Source organism: Petaurus breviceps, unplaced genomic scaffold (assembly GCF_028583685.1).
Source record: "Petaurus breviceps papuanus isolate PSGF00001 unplaced genomic scaffold, PetGlider_PUasm1.0 90633, whole genome shotgun sequence".
Taxonomy (NCBI): Eukaryota; Metazoa; Chordata; class Mammalia; order Diprotodontia; family Petauridae; genus Petaurus; species Petaurus breviceps.
The window spans coordinates 6,948,663-6,970,591 of NW_027187293.1; the positions used below are offsets into that span (position 1 = coordinate 6,948,663).

Consider the following 21,929-nt stretch of genomic DNA (forward strand, 5'->3'; position numbering starts at 1 on the left):
AGAGAGAGAGAGAGAGAGAGAGAGAGAGAGAGAGAGAGAGAGAGAAGTCCTGATCTCTTAGAATCACAGGGCGAGGTAGAAAAACTCCACCAGTCACCCCTAGAAAAAAATCCCAAAATGAAAACTTCCAGGAACATAATAACTAAAATCTAGAGTTTCAAGGTCAATGAAAAATACTGCAAGGAGACAAATCAAGTACAAAGGAAACACAGTATCACACATGATTTCATACCCACCACAATAAAAGAGGAGAGAACTTGGAATAAAATATTCCAGAAGGAAAATTATCTATTTTTACAGTCAAAAGTAATCTACTTGGCAAAACTGAGTAAAATATTATAAGCCAGTGGGGGGGGGGGGTGGGGGAGGAGGCAGAATGAATTGTTAATGAAATAGAAGACTTCCACAGATTTCTGTTGAAAACAATAGAACTAAAGGGAAACACACTGAGGTTCAAACACAGGAGTGAAGAGAAACATAAAAATATAAACATGGATGTACAATAATAAAGGACTAAACAAGAGTACAGTACTTACATCAAATAATAAAATATGTAGAGATGAGATATATATAGATATAGATATAAATAATAAAATATGTAGAGATTATATATATATATATATATATATATATATCTCCACTCTGAACTCTACCATCATTGAGGTGATAGACAGAATCTAGTTAGACAAGGCCTGGGAGGAATGGTTCTCTTATGTCTTGATGATCTTTTTTTTTTAATTGCATATATGTGTGTGTGTGTGTGTGTGTGTGTATTCCCAGTTACATGTTAAAGACTATTTTTAAAGTTTTGAGTTCAAACTATTTATGTCAAACTATTAATTTGATAGAATCTGGAATTCTATCCCTTCCTCCCCTTCCCTCCTCCTCCCCGAGAGGGTAAGCAATCTGACATAGTATGCTTTGATTATCTTAACGATAGGGAAGAGGAATACACAGTGGGGGAAAAAAAGGGAAAGAAAAGTTAGAGAAAATTATCGCAAATAATTAGCGTATAAATTGAGACATCTATATAAATAGAGATGCTCTAGTGGGTAGTGGTATTGACTGACACTTGAACCTCACTTTCATCTAAATTGCTCAAAAGAAGGAAAAACAAAAACACACACGGAGTTGGGTACAGAAAGACATTTAGCTCATCAGGGAAAGAGGAGGAAAAGAGAATAAGGGGAAGATAGGGGACTAAAAGGAAGGGCATATTCAGAAAGGTACTAATCCCAAGCAAAACAAACTCTAAAGATGTAAAAAAAAAATATTTATAGCACCTCTTTTTGAGTCATCAAAGAATGGGTATCTGAACAGTGTCCATTAATTGGGGAATGAATGAACGAGTAAGGCTATATAAATGTGACAGATCACTATTGAGTTATAAAAAATGATTAAAGATGGGTTTCAGAGGAACCTGGAAAAGACTTCCATGAACTGATACAAAGTGGAGTAAACAGTATCAGAACAGTTTATAGAATGAAAACAGTACAGACAAGAATTAGAAACTGTATTCAGAAAAATGGCAAGACAATTCCAGATGAGTTTTGATGAAATATGCTACCCATGCATCTCCTGATAAAGATGTGGAAGACTCAGAGCAGAATGAGGCAAATATTTTTTTGGACATGGCCAATGTGAAAATTTATTTTGATTTATGACACATGTAATCAATATTTTTTTTAATTTCTGATTGAAGATGGCATGAAAGAGTAAGAAGATAGATAATTGCTAATGGAAACAAACAAAATATCTTAAAATAAATAAAATCTACCATGAGGCTGTAAGACCAGAAAAGAACTGTCACATCAAGATTTTTCAGTGGTTCTCTTTTGAGTCACCAAGATCCAAACTGAATTCTAAAATAAGTAAGAGTTTATAAGTAGGAAAATGGTGAATATGAACCATTTAATTTGATATCAAAATACTTTATTGAAAAATAAAGTATTCAAGTTTAATATTTATCATTATTGAATTTCATCTTATTAGATTCAGACAAATATGCTAGCCTTTACCTCCCTCTCCCTCAACTACTGGTGCCTTCCCTCTAAGATTACCATCAATTTTTATATTCTTCCACAACACAAAATTAACTTCCACTAGAGAAAACTACATAACACACAGTGACATTATGGTGCAGATATTGCTACAGGCAGAGCAGGGCTAAATAAGCACTCCATTTATATGTGGGCCTCTAGATCCCCAACAACTGATTAGATAAATGTCAGAATCCAATGGAAAGCCTCTTTACTTTCTAAGTATTTGATGTTGTTCAATTGTTTCAATTGTATACGACTCTGTGACCCCATTTAGGTTTTTCTTGGCAAAGATACTAAAGTAGTTTGTCATTTCCTTTTCTGGGTCATTTTACAGGTGAGGAAACTGAGGCAAATGGAATAAAATGACTTGACTAGGGTCAAACAGCTAGTAAGTATATTAGGCTAGATTTAAACTCAGGAAGATGAGTATTCCTAACTCCAGGTCTGTCAATATATCAACCAAACCCCTGAGCTACCTTCGAGTATAATACAGTCAAAATTCTAGTAAACAGCCACATTTCAATGGTAAAGATATTGAGCACTGAGATAGAAACCAAACATTTCTATAGAATTTATATCTAGTCTCAAAATAAGCATTTTCAAATATCCTACTAACTAGACCCAAAATGCAGATCCCCATATCAAATTTTTTATGCCAATGAAGAGTTATTAGGGAAGGCAGGAGCAGGGGGGTGTTCTTTAGGTTATTAATTCAATTACATTAAATCAACAAGCATTTAAGTATTTATTATGTGACAAGAACTACTGTATACTGGGGATATAAAAAATGGCACCAAGAAATCGTCCCTGACCTCAAGGTACTCACATTCTAGTAGACTACACAACAAGTAAATGACTATGTGCATACAAGATCTATTCAGATTAGATGGAAGGTAATCTCAGGTAACACTAGCAGTTGGTGTTTGATGTGTGTGCTGAGGATATGGAGGTAAATGAGACAGTCTCCACTTGCAAAGAATTTACCAACTAATTCAACTTCATTCCAATTCAACTAGCATTTATTACTCACATACTTTTGTGCAAGACAGTAGGGATACAAAGAAAAAATGAAATTGTGCCTGATCTTAAGATGCTTATATTGTAGGGGGATACAAAGAGTATGCAGTTAGAATAAGTAAAGTTATGCAGGGGACGAAGGGGATGTATTTTGTTGCTGTTGTTGAATCATTTTCAGTCATGTCTAACTCTTCATGACTCCTTTTTTTTTTAAGCAATAGGGGTTAAGTAACTTGCTCAAGGTTACACAGCCAGTTATTTCTGGGTGTGGTGCTGTGTGTCTGAGTGCAGGATTCGATCTCCAGGTCATCCCAACACGGGAGCCAGTGCTCTTACTCTCTGAGCCACCTGGCTGCCCCTAAGCACTTGGGGTCAAGTAACTTGCTCAAGGTTACACGACCAGGTGTTTCTGGGTGGGTGCTAAGTGTCTGAGCCCGGATTTGATCCCCAGGTCATCCCGACACTGGAGTCAGTGCTCTTACTCCCTGTGCTACCTGGACACCCCTTCATGACTCCTTTTGAGGTTTCCTTAGCAAAAATACTGGAGTGGTTTGCCATTTCCTTCTCCAACTCATTTTATCAATGAGGAAACTGGGACAAAGAGAAGTTAACTGACTTGCTCAGGGTCATACAGCTAGTGTTTTAGGTAGGATTCAAACTCAGGTCTTCTGAGTTTCACATTCTATCCACTATACCACCTAGCTTTCTTATTATCTTCGTGTAATTATTGCTTTACTATGATAACCTGCTTATTTTAAGCCTAGCAACTCCTGGGGTCCACAGGATTGCCTCCTTTTTGGCTTTAGGGTGTTTATTTTCAATGAATGAGTATGATCGCAATCTCTCTTGAGTCCCAAGTTAGGAAAATTCCTAACATTTAGGCAGATAATTGAATAAGGATTTTAAGCAGCTCACCACCTTAATTTATTCGCATGTCTATCTCTATCTTCTTAAGCCCTTACCTCCTTAAGTCTGAGGCAAAATTCAGGGTACAAGAAATATTTGGGTAACAAAGCCAGCAGATTATTTTTACAGTAGCTGTGGATAGATAAGAAAAGGGAAGGGAAGTTGAGTAAAGAGCAGATTTACTTCTTTCTAACTTCCCCTTAGATACATAAATGGTTAAAGTGGTGGTATCAGCCCATATCTTTTGCTCTGAAATGCCCACAGGGCTGATGCCCCCCAACCCTCACCCACCCTTGCTACCACCCTTCTTTGCCTAAATTCAACAGTGCTTTCTCTTCCTTCTTTCCCTGGTTGCCCCCAAGCCAGGTCAGCTCTATTTCAAATTACTCCTCCTTCTTAGTCTCCACACCCTAGAAGTTTCTGTCTGGTTCTCAGATAGTTCCAACTTTTCTTAGAAATTTCTTGGTGTGGGTCCAGGTTTCTCAAGCAAAGATTTGATTGCTTCAAAGAAGTATCTGTTTTGGAACTCTGATTCAATCTAGAAATATTCTTATCTAACAAAGGCAATTACTTTTAAGTGATATGGGATAATCAAAGTCAAATTGATTGTATGCTCTGCAGCCAAAGGTGGAGAACCTCTATACAAGTCAGTTAAAAGAAGACCTGGAGCTTATTGTGAATTTGAAGTGGAATTGAGGAACAGATTTAAGGGATTAGATCTGGTAGATAATGTGCCTGAAGAATGATGGGCAAGGGTTTAAAATAATGTACAGGAAGCAGCAACAAACATTCCAAAGTAAAAGAAGAGCAAGAAGTGGTTGTCTGATGAGGTTTGACAAGGTGAGGAAAGAAGGACAGTGAAGAGGAAAGATGCTGAAATCTGTTGCTATTATTGTTGCTTGCCCTTGGTTTTCTAAGAGAACCAATGACACCATGACGTTGGCATAAAATAGATAATGAGTGATGTCTTAACTTGCACTTGAATTGAATTTAAGTGAGGCAGAGACCTGCAATGTCATCCACCTCACCCTTCCAGAGTCATCAAAGTCCAGTGACAGGATAAAAGTCATAAGGCCTGGCAATGTCCCAGGATGACCTTGGTGTCCTCAATGTCTAAGCTCTAAGAGCTCCACAAAACATGCTTCAGGCAGCTTCATGGCTTTTTGAACAAATTGTTCTCATCTACCCATTTTACCAGGGAAAGTCTTCACATGCCTGAAGTATAGACCCCTAACCCATCAATAGGTTTCAGGCCCTTTACTCTAAACCTGTTTTAATCCACCTGCTAGGATAGTTTTACCAGGGTATGGAGAGTGTACATGCTATAGTTTCTAGGAGCCATTGGGTGACAGATGGATACCAAATGGAAGGCTCAGCAAGCCCTTACACCAGAGGCGCTAGTCCTCCAGGAACGCCCAAAAGCACCCCATCAGACTGAATGCAGAATTCCAGATAATAGTGGGGAGAGAGATAGGAAGATTTTCTTATAGGAGCAATGTAAAGAAATAGAAAACAATAGCATGGGAAGGACAAGAGATCACTCCAAGAAAATTAGAGATATCAAAGGAAAGTTGCATGCAAAAATGGGAATGATAAAGACAGAAATGGTAGGGACTAAACAGTAGAAGAGATTAAGAAGAGATAGCAAGAATACACAGAAGAACTATGCAATACAGATACTAACATCTGCTGATTTAGATGGAGCCAGATATCATGGAGAATGAAGTCAAGTGGACCTTAGGAAGGATTGCTAATAATAAGGTTAGTGGAGGTGTTGGGATTCCAGCTGAGCTATTTAAAACTTTAAAAGATAATGCTCTTAAAGTGCTGCACTGTAATGGAAATGCAAATTTAAAGATCTTCCCTGCCCCTAGGCTAAAGTAAACCTGGAGCCTGGGGAGGGAGGCTTGTTTTTCAGTAGATACTTTTTGATTGGCCAGTGGGTCCAGAAGGTTGTTACATTCTCTGAGCCAGGAGAAGGCTATATAAACCCTGATTTGAGGCTTTGTTTGGGGCTCACTTTGAGAAGTGTTCTGTGATTTGATCATATGAGACTCTGGGAAGCCATTCCCCCCAGCTTTGAAAAACCCAGATGTTGATTTGGTATGGATGTAATGGTTGGACAGTTTGGAAATCTGTCTACTCAATCTGTTTCTCTATCTTGATAATTCTGCCTGTATACTCTGAAGTTCGGGATGCTGACCTTTTTCCCCTGAACGAGGTAAACAATACATATTTGACTAATTAAAGTAAGCTTGTTAACCCATTTTGAGTTGCTTTCCTTTATCAAAGCAGATCCAAGAACCTGTGTTGGCAGCCACCCTGGGGACTCTTGGGGTGCTTGCTGCTATATGCACTCAACATGCCAGCAAATTTGGAAAACTCTACAGTGGCCACTAGACTTGGAAAAGATCGGTTTATATGCCAATTCTAAAGAAGGGAAATGTCAACGAATGTTCAAATTACTAAACAATTGTGCTCATTTCACATGCCAGCAAGGTTATGCTTAAGATTCTGCAAGTTAGGCTAGAATTACCAGAAGAGCAGGTTGGTTTTCAAAGAGGGAGAGGAACTAGAGACCAAACTTCCAACATTTACTGGATTATGGAGAAAGCAATGGAGTTCCAGAAAAACATCTACTTCTGCTTCATTGATTAGACTAAGGCCTTTGACTGTGTGGATCACAACAAAATATGGCAAATCCCCAAAAAGATAAGAGTATCAAATCATCTTACCTATGTCTTGAGGAACCTTATCCGGGGCAAGAAGCAACAGTTAGAATGAAATATGGAACAACTGATTGGTTTAAGATTGGAAAAGGAGTAAGACAAGGCTGTATATTGTCACTTTATTTAACATATATGTGGAATACATCATGTGAAATGCCAGTCAGGTAGAATCCCTTCTTTATCTATTATTACGAATTAATTTATTTAATATTGAAATTAATTTATCTTAGGTACACCTGCTGGTATAAACCCAGGACCTAGATGAACAAAATTATTTTAAAAAACTTTTTATACAAATAATATCAAATTTAAATAATTGGATAAATATTAATTATTAATGAGTAGGCAGAGCCAATGTAATAAAAATGCAATTTTACCCAAACTAATTTATATATACCCCAAATAAATTACCAAATATTACTTTACTGAATTAGAAAAAAATAATAAAATTCACTTGGAAAAACATAAAGTCAAGAATATCAAAGGAAAAATGAAAAAACGTAAGTGAAGGAGTAGTACCAGATCTTAAACTATATTATAAGGCAGCAGTTATCGAAAGCATGTGATGCTAGCTAAACAAAAAAAGGTAGATCAGTGGAATAGAGTAGACATACAATTTACAGCAGCAAATAAGCATAATAACCTTGCATTTGACAAGTATAAAGACAAGATTTGGGGAAAAGAATTCATTATTTGGCAAAAAATAAAAGCAGTATGGCAGAACCTGGGCATAGACCAATATCTCACACCATTTACCAAGATATGGTCAAAATGGATACATGATCTAGATAAAAAAAAAACAGATTTTACAAGAAAATTAGAACACAGAACATATTACTTATCAGGCTTAGGGATTGTAAAATGGATACTTTTAATTACATTAAAATAAAAAGGTTTGTACAAATAGAACAAATATAGACAAGATTAGAAGGAAAGTAGAAAATTGGGGGATTACTTTATATATAGTTTATCAGACAAAAGACTCATCTAAAATGTACAAAGAACTTTGTCAAATCTATAAGAAAAAGAGTCATTCCCCAAAGTAATAAATGGTTAAAGGATATGAACAGGCAGTTTTCCTGTTGAAGAAATGAAGAAATCTAAAAAATTTATATTCATATAAAAATGCCCTAAATCACTATTGATTAGAGAAATGCAGATTAAAACAATCTTGAAATATTTTACAACTACCAAATGCTGGAGAGGATGTGGAAAAATTGGGACATTAATTCATTGATGGTGGAATTATAAAATGATTCAATTGTTTTGGAAAGCAATCTGGAATAATGCCTAAGAGTTATTAAACTACCTATGGTCTTTGACTCAGTAATACTGCTTTTTGATCTTGCTAATTTAGGGTTTCACTATAAATAAGAGCAGACATAAGAAACCCAATTAAGCAACCAGCCCCCCAGAAATGCTACATACAGAAGAGAAAATCAGAGTTCTGTGTTATCAAAGTTGTGTTACTTTGGCCATAGTGAGTCCTCCTATGAATGGCTCATTATCACAATATTCAAAGTTTGTGCCTACTATTTTCATAGGCCCTCCATGTATTTGTGGGAGGGTGCATTCAGGTTTTTTGAGGGGGGATATTTCATAGCTACTATTCTAATTATGCCACCTTAATAAATGTCTTTGCTAACAGCTAATTGCATTGATAATTAACAGAATATATACAAGTCTGGAATTGTGAGCTATAATTTTAGCAGTAATCCTCAGGGTAGCCTAGACTCTTGCTATCAGGGGCTATCCTCTGGGGAAGGAGTACTGTACAGAAACATTCTTTCTACATCAGTCACTGCTTGGTTCTCTGAAATGCTGGACAAAATTAAGTTGGTGAGTGAGAAGGAAAGAATCCAGACCTGTAATCCCCAAATTCAACATTTATATGTTCACTCATATTTAAATGTCAAGGACTGGCTATATTTACATAGGATATTATATGAAAAGAGCTAGAGCCTTCATATAGGTACTATTTTAGCAAACAGCAATGTAAAAAAAGAAATAAAAGTACTCCAGGTTCTTAAGTTCTAACATTGAAAACAATTACTTCATTATTTTTATAAATCCCCAAATCTCATTTTTTATCTTTTTCCTTAAGAATGAAACTCTAGATTTAGCAATATCTATCCCATCTCTTCCATTAGGGAGAAAAAAAAAAGTTTTCCCTTTATTCCACACCAGCAGCAAACTTTGTTCCAGATGGCAGTGTCTAAGCTAAGGAAACAGTGTAGTTAATGAATTTTAAAATTAAACTGGAGAGATGTGCTTTGACAGTTGTAGCAGGAGAATATAATTCTGAAAATGTAGTTTTCCACTAGAAGTTTTTATTACTTAATATAATTTTTATTTACCATGTGAAACTTTTCCATTTTCATTTTCCACAAGGAAAAGAAAACTATTTTCTTCTTTGTGTCTTCAGCATTTCAAATCTGAAAAGCTTCAGTCACATTCAGTTTTGTGATAGGTGCTATCCACCACGGTTCCAATGCAATGTGCATGACATGAAATATAACTGCTTATACCTTTTTATAATGTCTATGAATCCACTCTCATAAGAAGTTTTGCCAGATTTTTCTGTATTTCTTCAAGGAATCACTATGGAAACGTTAAGCTAAGTAGGAAAAAAGGAAGCTTTTCAAGTAAAATCAGGAAGGAGTATTGGAAGAGATGAGAATTGCCATCCCATCCCCAAATGAGTGGAGTTGGGTGTGAGAAGGGGTAGAATGGAAAAGTCCTGTTCAGACGCTGGACTAAAATAATCCATTTACCCCTCTTCTCATACACTGGTAGTAAGAGGAAGACTAATGGGTTCTGACCATCCTTCCCACTTTCTTTGCTGTTTCATTTGTCCTCTACCCCATCAATATTCAATATTCTTAATCAGCCCTCTAATTCACTAAAGCCACATATTTCAACCCTTTACCCATCTTGAGCTTTTGTGTAGTAACCCAAGATCAATGATTTCCTCTCCTGTCCTCTTCCCCTCTCACCAAATTAATCTCTAACTGTGTTATTAAGGTAAAGGCTGGCCTCTCGATCTACCTTCCATTCCACTTCTGCTTTATATGGATAAAGATGTTATTTCAGAACACATTTCTTAGAAAAAATCCAAGCAGCCAACTCTTATTCCAGTCAAAAGATCTCCCAGTGGCTCTATTAACCCAAAACAAGTCCCTAAGTACCCCCAATTCCCAATAACATATCAGTCTACAGGACATAGACAAGACCAGAGAGCTCTGTTCTGTATCAGCAACCACAGCCCCTAGCCTAAAATAAAGGTCATGCAACCCCTCAACAGCTGCAGGGAAAGCATCCTACAGATGACAGGCATGAAAAATTCTCACACATTGCCAAACACCCACAGAAAAGATGTTCTGAGAAATCTAAGCATGTAGAAGAGGCTAGTTTACAGAGCAATAGCCAGCAAGTCATTGAACCCAAAACTTTAAATATGGGTCACATTCATTTTTCTAGGTTTTATTTGTTTACAATTCTAAATAGTCCATACTGAGTCTTCACAGTGGGTTCCTCATATGGAATGGGCATCCATTCACATTTTTCCAAATTAAATGTTAATTAAAAATTAAGAAGCACTGTTGTCTACAATAAGTGTAAAACTGTAAACTAGAAAATAGGCAGATCCACAAAAGAGTAAGAAATATGGACCTTAACCTAAAATCTAGTCATATTTAAATGCCAACTGTTAATGGATCTCATCCAGCACTGTCTTGCCTTGATATTTTTGCTCAGACTTCACATCTATTCCTGGAATCCCATCTATCTCATTCTTTCCAACTTGATTAAGTCCATGCCTTCTCTGCTCTAACCATCACCTCTACCTCTTCTCTATAAGTAACTTGGATTCTGCCCCTGGGTCCTCGGCTATGATAGGCAAGCTTTTGCCTCATCTTACCAGGGCTTAGGCCTTCACACCACCTCCAGATATTCTCCATCCTCACTACCCACCACCTCCCCTTTGTTTTTTGTTTTTTTCTACTAGAAAATATACTTCTTGAGGGCAGGTACTGTCTTACATGGTTTTACTTATATCCATAAAGCTTAGCACAATGCCTGGCACAGAGCAAGTACTCAATGAATGTTTTGTCTCTCTACCTATCTATCTATCCACCTAATTATTTGTCCTGTTACTGAAATCCTCTTCTTCCTTCAAGGCCCAGATCAGATGCTACAAGCTCCAAGTAGCCTCCTTTCTTTCTCTCAGCTCAGAGTATTCTCAAGCTTTCTTTGAGTACTTTGCCTAGATCTTACCTTTGTCCTCTTTCCATTCTAGTTTACATCGTATTTATTTGTGCATTCTTTACACCTCTCCTATAAGATTTTACCTTCCACAAAGAGAGGGACTATGTGATTTGTAAAAAATTGTTGTATGGTAAGACAGCACAGCGTCTTGCACACAGTAGTTGCTCTCTTGAATGTTGACTGGGCTGAAATGAATTGAGATGAATCAGTGTAAAGATGAAGAAGATTCAAGGTATAAGGAGAAGAAATATCAGCAGCATTGACATTGCATCACCATAGCAACTAGGAAGCAAGAAGAAAGTAGACATGATTTGAGCTATGCCCAGTAAAAGAGAAAGAAGTTCTTTGATAACTCCTAGAGTCACAAATATAAGAATGGGGGAAAAAATGTTCAATTATATCTACATATAAAATGTTATATCATAAAACATAATTAGAGAAACATGGAAAACCAAGGCCTGTTAGTCTATGGATAGAAGTCCATGGTCAAACAAAGAATACAAAGGATCACAGAAGATAAAATGGATAGTTGTGACTACATAAAATTTTTAAAGTTTTGCACAACAAAATGTGATAAATCTAAGATTAAAAAAGAAAAAATAAATGCTTAAAAATATTCAGTTTCTCTGGTAAAGGTGTCATTTCTAATATACATAAGGAACTGATTCAAATATATAAGAAAAAGAGCCATTACCCAAATGATAAATGGTCTAACGAAATGAATAGGTAGTTCTCAAGGGAAGAAACTCAGACTATCCAGAGTCTTTTGAAAAAATGTTCCAAATCACTGCTAATTAAGCAATCCTGAGATTACAGCTCATGCCTATTAGAGGGGGTGAAATTGATATAAAAAAGAAAATTATAAAGGTGGGAAAAGACACACTGCTGCATTGTATGTTTGTACATGTATGTTTGTATAATAGCCTGTATGTTTGATTTATGTATATATGTTATATGTGTGCTGTAGGTAGTTACAAATATATGTGTGTATGTGTGTACATATGTATCTATATTTGGGGGAGAATATGTCCCAAGTTTATAGAAGGAAATATTCCAGACCTCCAAAAAGTCATTACAGGAAATTATTTACATTCAAATTACCAAGTCATATAGCTGAGCCCCTAGGAAATACTATTTCAGCTGAAGACAAGTTTAACATTCAACTAGAAACTACCTGTTCTCTGGCAATTACCATCCTTAGCACCTCATACTTTCTCTTTATCTGTTGTGTTTAGATTGATAGGTACCTTGCTGAATTATTGAATGCATTTCCCTTCAAATCATACTTGATAATGAAAATACATCTAAGCATATGAGGCATCTTAGCCCCTTATAGGATCCTCAGAAAGAGTCAACTTTGCATTCAGGCCTAGCTATTGTCACTGACAGCATAGCAGACAATAAATGCTTAACTTCCTTCCCTATCGGTCAGCATAATGTTGTCTTACTCCACATAATTCAGTCTCTCTTTTTCTGTTCCTCATTCCTTCAAATTTTACTGCAATAATTATATTCTTCTAGATCTTGGTGCTAAAAGAAAACCAAATTAATCCTTTGAGGCAAGCAACTTAAAAGAAGTCTGACTCGCTCCAATTTCTAGCTAAGAAAAGAAGTAACTCCAGCAATCAATGCAACCACTGAACACAGGGATCCAGAAGACAGTGAATCCTGTAGAGCTATAAACTTTTTAGAAGAGCTGCAAACATCTTCTGGAAGAAGCTGTGGTTGCTTTAATTGGCCAAATAGAACATAAAGAATAAAGATAAGGGCACCAGATCTCCATGGACAAAAGAGGTTATTGCTCCCTTGTCAATCTCTATACCTACACACAGGCAGACTACAATAATCTTAATTGTCTTATATACATATTTATACACGTTTTGCAGACCCTTTACCTAAAATCCTACCCTTCCAGAGTTGGGTTATAATTTAACTCATAACTTTTTTTGGTCAATTCTTTTTGGATCAGCAGCTCCACTTTGTTTCAATTCCAGGGATCATCATCATGCTTCCCCCAGTATAAGCCTATCACCTGAAATCTCATCACCATACATATTGACTCAGTTTTTGATACTCAAAACCTCCTCAACTCCAGCAGATATCTCTCCCTCCCGATTGAAGGGCTGGAAAGCGGAACAAGAAATTCCTCCAAAAGCCTCCATTTTCTATTTGTGGTTCTGCTTGGTTTCTATTCCACAAAATATCTTGTTCCCAGCATGGCCACCCTTTGGTCCCTTTCTCCTTTGAACTACCCTTGGTGTATTGTCTTCTCCCCTTAGACTATAAATTCCTTGAGGACAAGGACTGTCTTTTCCTTATTTGTATCTTCAACACTTAGCATGGAGCCTGGCATATAATGGAACCTTAATAAATGTTTTTTGAACTGGTTATTATATACTGGAAGCAGGGATAACAGAAATGTCCCAGATGTAGGAATCAGAAAAAATTCACCTCAGATTCATCATTTAATAGCTATAAAATCACTGGTATTTCACCTTAACCCCTTAAGCCTCACTTTCTTCATCTGTAAAAATGGATATATTTAGCAATACTTGAAACTACCTTACAAATAAGTCACTAATTCAGAGTCAGATACTGATTCCATGTTTTAATCTTGCTTGACTTGGACTATAAGCAGCTAACCTTCAGGAAAGGGTGGTTACCAAAAGTCCAGTATTAACATTATCTCCTTAGTGCTAATCTCATCTCCCTATGATGCTATAATACAGAAGAATCTGAAGTGACACTAACCCCATCTCCTCATTGACATGTACCAATTGGGATTGTCTTGCCCTTATATGGAAGTTGTTACTGCTGTCTATTAAAGCAGCAGGCAGTTTGAATTTCCACCAGCAGCAGGCAACCTTGTGCTACAATAAACTCCTTTTATCTTATTTTCCTGAGTTTGCCTTTTTACTCAGAGTGAGGTCAAGTGAAGATCCTCTTTTAATATAAAACTATTATGAGAAAAGTGTTTAAAGCATTATAAACATGGGAACTGAGTTCACTGTAAGCTTCCTATTTTTTCATTTTCCTATTTACAGAATAACATTTCTTAGTCACTTTTTCACTTTAGTCACATTAACTACTTTGCAGACAGAAATTGCCTTTAGGTAAGGTATTTCTTATTCATTTTTGTGTAGCCCAGAGCCTTACCCAGTTGCCTTGAACATGGTAGATGCTCATTTAATGCCTGCTGAATTAATTCAATTCAAAACAAAAATGATCCAATCCTTTTCATCGTGTATGTAAATGATGCAGAGTCCACAGAAGGACTGCCATTAAAGGTGCCTTTCAACCATAACAGTTTAGGAGGAAGAAGAGATATTAGACATATTCTCATCTTTTTACCACTTTATTTTTTAATTGATGTGTTCCATTTTTATATTACAAAAATTTAAAAATCATTTTCACTTGTGAGAGTTCTCTTATAACAAAGTAAAACATTTAGGCAAAACTAATAATACAGTGACCTGAACTGACAGTTAATGCAATGTCTCACATCTATAACATCCCCCACCTCTCTATTTAAAATAATAAAAATAACAAAAGCAGTTCTCTCTCACTCTTCCCACCCCATTGGGAAAAAAAGAAAAAAAATCAAATTTTTTATAAATATACATACATGAGCCCCCCCCCCCAAAAATCTTCCAAATTGCTATACACAAAAATTTGTGTGTCTCATTCCATATCTTTAATTCACCACCTCTCTGTAATGGATATCATGTTTTATCATTGGTCCTCTGGAATGGTCATCCACCATAGTTCTTACAACTTTTTAAGCTGTTTGTTTTTACAGTGTTGTTATTGTAGAAATTTTGCTCCTTTTTTTAACCACTTTCTTACATTAAAAGACAGGCGATGGGGGAGGGAGGAGAAAGGGGGGGAGAAAATTTGAAACTGAAGGAATTGTGGAACTGAATATTGTAAACTAAAAGTAAACAAAGTAATAAAGACAAAAAAAAAAGAAAAAGTGACAGGTGAATACAAAGCAAAAAGGAGATAAATTAATCAAATTGCAGAAGTAGAAATAGGTCTAAGGACTAAATGACCATCCATGCATCTATATAATATTGCTTAGTTGTCAATCTCTCTGGGTTTCTGTTTCTTCAGCTATAAAAATTGAATTAGTTGTCCTTATGGTATGTTCCAACTCTAAATACTATGATCCTATGATACACCTTCACAGAGTCACAGACTTTCAGTTAGAAGGGTTCTCCTGTAGCAAACTTGCCCAACCCATACGCAAAGAGGACTCTACCCTACAACATACCCTACATGAATATATGACCAAAATCTAAAATTCATAACATTGTTGAAAATTAGATTAGAAGACTATGTCCTTTTCAGAGGTATGTATATAACAGACCAGTTATTAACTAAATATAGAATTAGAGGCCATCAAACATATAAAACAGATTATTCTGATTACATAAAATTGAAAAGCTTTTGGTAATCAAAGCAGATGTAAATAGGATAAGAAGGAAAGAAGTTGGCTGGAGGAAAAACATTTTGGTATCTACTCTCTCAAATAAGGGTCTGATATCCAAGATTAATAGATAACTTATAGGAATGTATCAGATCAAAAGTCATTTTGACTGATAAATAAAAGGTCAAAGGTTATGAACAAATGTCTTAAAACAAGAACTGAAAACCACTATCATAAGAATGCTGAAAAGCACTAATAATAGTAAGAGAAATTCAAATAACATTGTAGTCAATAAATTGTCAATGTTAAATCAATGTTAAAATAATTATGGAAGGATAGAAGGACTACTATGTTTTGAAGGGAGCTGTGACTAAGTAAAACCATTGTGGAAAGCAATTTGACATTGTGTGAAATGACTAAATATGCTCACATTTTAATCAAGAGTTTGCACTATGAGACATACTCCCACAGGCAATCAATGACAAAAACCATTCATATGCCCCAAAATATCAATATCAACAGTTTCTGTAATGACAATGAAATGGAAACAAAGTAGTTATCCATCAATTGAAGAGTGTCTAAATGAACTGAAGTACGTTAATGTAATTATTGTGCTGTAAGAAAACTAAACATGAATACAGAGAAGCATGAAAAGACATATATGAACTGATACAAAGTGAAGTAAACAGAACCAGAAAATAGAAAAAGTAACTTTTTACTCAAGGTCACAAAGGAATGATCAGAGTTGGAATTGAAACCCAAGTCCTATTTTTAACTACAAAGCCTTCATGCCCTTTGTTGTTCAGTCATGTCTAACTCTTCATGACCACCATTGGATTTTTCTTGGCAGATACTGGAATGGTTTATCATTTCCTTCTCCAGTTGATTTTATAGATGAGGAACTGAGGCAAACAAGGTTAAGTGACTTGCCCAAGATCACACAAAAAGTAAGTGTCTGAGGTCAGATTTGAATTCAGGAAGATGCCTCTTCCTGATTTCAAGCCCTTCTCTATTCACTGTGCCACCTAGCTGCCCTGAAATAGTAGGGAAATAATGATAGCCACCATGTAGAAGTACTTTAAGATTTGCAAAGTACTTTACAGATATTATTTCATGTGATCTTCACAACAACCCTGGGAAACAGGTGCTATTATTATACCCATTTTACAGATAGAGAGAGAAGAGTTAAATGACTTGCAGCATTCCAGAGTCAGTAATTGCCTGAAATCAGATTCAATCCAGAACTTCCTGACTCCAAATCTTGTAATCCTACCCCTCTATACCATGCTGCCCCCTAACATGGTTTGGCTCCTTTAAAACCTCAGTCAAAGGCTAGAGTAATCAATCAATCAATAAACACACATTTATTAGTGTGCCAGCCACCTTGCGAAGCACCAAGGATGCAAAAAAGAGGCAAAAAAAACAGTATCTGCCCTCAAAAACCTCACAGAAGCTTAAAAAACTTCGAGTCAGGGATTTCTACTGTATGTAGACAAGAAACACATTAGAAAGGGATTGGAGCAGGTTCAGGGAACCTATGAAGGAGGAGAAACTGGAAACTACCTCAGTCACCTAGGAAACTGGATCCAGATCGAAAAGAATATGTCATGGCTTCTTTCTGATCTGACTTCAGAGAAAAGAGGAAGTGAAAAGCCAAGTCCCTCGAGAGGGACTGGGAAGGAAGAAACAGCAACACACTTAGATGGTGCAAATCCCTTTATACCCTTTGTTAGAGTGAATGCGGAAGGGTGAAGGCTGTGACCTGTGTCCTCCTAGGCTTCTAGGAACCAAAAGCCGCCTGAGGATTTATGAACACAAAGCTTTCTTAAGCCCGCAGGGGGGCAATGAGATGTTTTTCACATTCCGAACTTCGGTAGGTGAGCAAGAATTAAAACAGCAGGGGTAGATAAAGATAAGCAGTGATACAAAAGTATTACTCAAAATAAGAAACATTTATTTTTGGGCCTATTGAAGCACAGAGGACTATTCTGATAGTTAATAATATTTATATGTCACTTTAAGGTGATGAAGACTCATCTTTCTGAGTTCAAATGTGACCTCAGACGCTTCAGAGCTGTGTGACTTGCACAAGTCACTTAATTCTGCTTGCCTCAATTTCCTCATCTGTAAAATGAGCTAGAGTAGGAAATGGCAAACCACTCCACTATTTTTGCCAAGAAAGTTCCAAAAGTGGTCGTGAAGAGGCATGCACGTGCACAGACACCCATGAAGAGTCACACACCTCTGAAAAACAATTTTCAACAACAGAATTTGAGAGATATTAAGTGATTTGCCCAGGGTCATACAGCTAGTAAGTGACTGAAGCGGTATTTAAACTTAAGTGTTTCTGATTACAAGTCCAGCACTCCCTTCATCTGCCACCATCTTAGAAGATACAAATGTGGGTGGTACAATTCTAGCTTCCTTGCATGTTATGACCCTCGGTCAGGGGCGACCGGGCCTTACCCTCTCTGGTACTTCCGCTGCGCAGTCGGGAAGTGGACCAGCCGCGTTCTCCAAGACCGGAGTCATGAACCAGGAGAGTCAAAGAGTAGCAAGAGTTTATTAGGTTGCTTCTTTTAGCAATCACATCCTAACTCCCCCTCCTCCTTGAGCTTCCCTACTTTTATCCCCCTTCCGCCCCCCCTTCTCCTGAGGCAGAAGTTGCCATGGTGCCAAGTCTGAGCTAAACCCGAAGCCACAAGTCGGGAGGTAAGGGAGCTCTCCTCCTGGAACAGAGCGTTTCCCACAGAATATCTGAGTCTCCTCCACAGTGTTTGTACAGCAAGGTCGGCATGTACTTATCATTGCAAAGTCAGCATATTCTGAGTCTCATGCCTCCAGGGGAACTGCATGTACAGCCCCAACACTTGCACTGACTTCCCTGTGCACTAACTCTCTTCCATAATTTCATTTACCCATTTGCGACCTCTTGGGAAGGTTTTCTGGAAGATGTAGTATTTGATTTGGATTTTAAAACACGGACAAAAAAAGTTAGAGGAGGAAGGATATTCCAGGCTAAGGGAATGTCTGAGCGAAGGTACAAAGACCTGAAAACATGTATTTGAGGGCATATAGTTATCCAGGTTGGTCGTGGTTTAGAATCTGCAGATAGCATAGGATAGGGCTTGAAGGGCAGGGCAGTGTTACAGGGTAGAGGGTTTTGAATACCAGACACAGGAATTTTTTTTTTTTTACCTTATTCAGTAGACAATAGTGAGGCAACTGAAAAATTTTAATTGGAGGTATAATTTGATCAGATCTTTTCAAGGGTACTATTTTCCAGAAAGACAAATTATACAAGACGAAATTAAGGTTCAGCTGAAGAGCTGCCTCCTCCTCAGAGTCTTCACTGCTCCCAATCCCCACAGCCCTCAAACCAAAAGGATTTCTCCCTCCTCCAAGTTTCCTAGACCATGATGTGGTTGTCTACTTTGACCCCACCATGCCCTAACATGAATTATACTTACCTGTACCTATTTTATTTCCCTCTAACTACTAGTACAAAGTAGCTATTATTCCCTCCACATCATGGGGCATTAGCTGCAAGGTGACCATAAGATCTGGAAACTCCACATGAGAAATTTTGGCCTTCCCTTCACACCGAAGAAGTTTGAATTTTTTTTCTTTTTCTTTATATTTACAGTGCCTTATTGTAAAATTTGGGTTACATATTTGGTCACAGACATACTTTTCACAAACTTTTAATGTTTTACTTATTTAAACTTTACAAAGAAATTATGTATATTTATGGCATTAAAAGGTAAAAATATGTTGACACTATACAATACTATGCATATGGGGGCGGCCAGGTAGCACAGCCAGTAAGAGCACCGGCTCCAGTGTTGAGAAGACCTGGAGATCCAATCCCGGGCTCAGACACTTAGCACCCACCCAGAAACACCTGGCTGTGTAACCTTGAGCAAGTTACTTAACCCCAATTGCTTAGGGGCGGCCAGGTGGCTCAGCGAGTAAGAGCACTGGCTCCAGTGTCGGGATGACCTGGATCAGGGTCTGGGCTCAGATACTCAGCACCACACCCAGAAATAACTGGCTGTGTAACCTTGAGCAAGTTACTTAACCCGGATTGCTTTAAAAAAAAAAATACTATGCATATGTTTTATGCATTTCTGAGTTTCTAAACTTTTTCTGAGTCCTCTTCTGGCCTTTGTTGCTTGAAGTTTCTGCAAAACATCCCCAAAACTGCCAATTATTTTCCTATGATAATCCAACAATATCTCAAAATCATGATGGGGAAAGTTGTGACGTGGAAGGGATAACTGCAAACTTTTTAATGACCAGGATTGTGCCATTCTTATCTTTGTCTAACAGATACACTGTCAATTACAGTTCCTTCCACATAGTAGGCCTTTATTAAATATTCCTCGAATTTAATATACTCTTTGGTATGTTTTTATTTTTAATGGAAATTCATCACAAATAGCTACCTTTCCTGCTGGTTCTTGAGGGTGATATTTGTCACAAGATCAGAGATAAAGAATTACACTACGTAAGAATGTTTTGTAAACTTTGAAATATTATTCCCTGGTTCTTACCAGCCTGAGGGAAAGCATGTCTTACATTTCTAGAGTAGAAAGAGTCCCAGATTTGGAGTCAAATGCCCTAGTTCAAAGCCCCTCTCTACTACTTAATCTACAACTATAGAGGATTTCCAGTTTCTTTATCTATAAAATATGGAGGTTGGATTGATTATCTCTAAGGTCTCTCACAGCTCAAAGTCTCCAATCCTGTGATCTTAGTTCTAAGATGGTCAGGATTCTAGTCTAAAAACCAAACTAAGTAAAAGTCAGGTAGCACATGATTGAGAGTATGATAACTACAAGTTTAGACAAATTTTATTATTGTGCCAGTAGTTTTAAAAAGTGAATGGTCAGAGTAGCTAACATCATAATCTTGAGATTTCTTCTTGCTTACAATATGGAATAAGGGTATAAGAAGAACTGGAAATGGAAAGAAATACTGAAACCTCATAATACCAACATGATGATTAAGATGATGATGATGATGATAATGACGGCAAGCATTTATATGATGCTTTAAGATTTACAAACACTTTACAAGTGTGATCTTATTTAACATCACAACAACCCTTGGAGGAAGGTACTATTTTTGTCATCATTTTACAGATAGGGAAACTGAGACAGAGGTTAAATGACTTACTCAGGGTCACACACCTAGCAAGTGACTGAGATTATATTTTAACTCAGATCATGCTGATTCCAAGTCCAGTGCTCTATCCACTACAGCACCTTGCTGCCTCTCATATATTCATAAACTTATAATTCTCTCCCCCTTTGCCTGTTCCTCCCTCATCCTTACTTCCTCCACCTCTTTTTCTCTCCCTCCCTCTCTTCTAAGAAAGAGAGGGGGAGAGAGAGAGAGAGGAGGAGGAGGAGAGAGAGAGAGAGAGAGAGAGAGAGAGAGAGAGAGAGAGAGAGAGAGAGAGAGAGAGAGAGTGTGTATAAAGCTTGGATAAGTGTCTAACTGCCTTTCTCCTTAAAAATTTAATCAGATAAGGAATTAGGTCCAGGCACTTCATCATTCTTGTGTATTATCTTTTTTCGATGGACTAGAAATTGAAGAGCTTAAAAGTGCCAAACTCTGTAAATGAAGCTATAGTTTGAACCCCCAAATTAATCATCTAATATGGAAACAATCACTTCCTTCACACCCACATGCATGCATGGCAGTCACTCACAATCAATAACTTCCCTTTCAAATCCAGTACTTACAGTGTTTCAAATGCAGCTTATGGTCTTTCTTCTCAAATCTGGTCTCAACAAAACCTGAGGAAAAATTATAACTGGTATTATTTTTCAGTCGGTATTAGATATGTTTTTCTTCAAAGATATCTAATGTTAGGATTTCATTTGCTACTAAAAGATAGATTATACTCGACCAATAAAGTAAACGTGTCTTTCTTTTGGATAGATGCAGTCTGAAATATTTGATTAGAAAGAGAACATCTAAAAGCAAACTGTACTTTCTCATGAATTCCACAATTAAATCAGAGGGTATTTCCCATCTCAACCCCCGCTAGTGACCTCATCCAAAAACTATCTACTAAAAGTAGCTGAAAATTTTTGTTGGGGATGAAAACAAGGGACATTTAGAAAAGTAAGAAATCCAGAGGGAGGACTGGGGATGGAGACCAAAGAGATCAAACAAATAAGCAAAAAAAAAAAAGTAAAGCTTCTAATACTTACGATGGGATAAAAGAAATCTCAGCTAAAACTATAGAAGAGAATAATTCTGCAAGCATTTAGAACCTCCCAAAAGATAACGGAACAGCTACAACAAACCTGAGAATGGATAAAAGCCCTAATTTAAAAACCTTTTTCTTGATGACAATATGAAAAACCAGATGACTTTTAAGGGATAAAATTTCATTATTTACTAAATAACTTGGAAGAAGACTCTGACCTAGAACAAAAACCTTAGCAAATGAGATACCATTTGCAAAGGACTTAACAAAATGCGTTGCACATAGTGGGTGTTTAATAATTATGTATTTCCTTC

General features: G+C 36.9%; 1 long non-coding RNA gene across 1 annotated transcript in view; it reads right to left on the reverse strand.

Annotated features, from left to right (window-relative positions):
• LOC138143256 (uncharacterized) overlaps positions 1-21,425 on the reverse strand; it is a 127,895-nt gene extending 106,470 nt beyond the window's left edge. The window contains exons 1-2 of the long non-coding RNA XR_011163649.1: positions 21,143-21,425; positions 4,022-4,097 (exon numbers count right to left, since the gene is read on the reverse strand). This is a non-coding gene — a long non-coding RNA (uncharacterized lncRNA). The remainder of the gene's footprint in view (positions 1-4,021; positions 4,098-21,142) is intronic.
• Between the last annotated feature and the right edge of the window lie 504 nt (positions 21,426-21,929).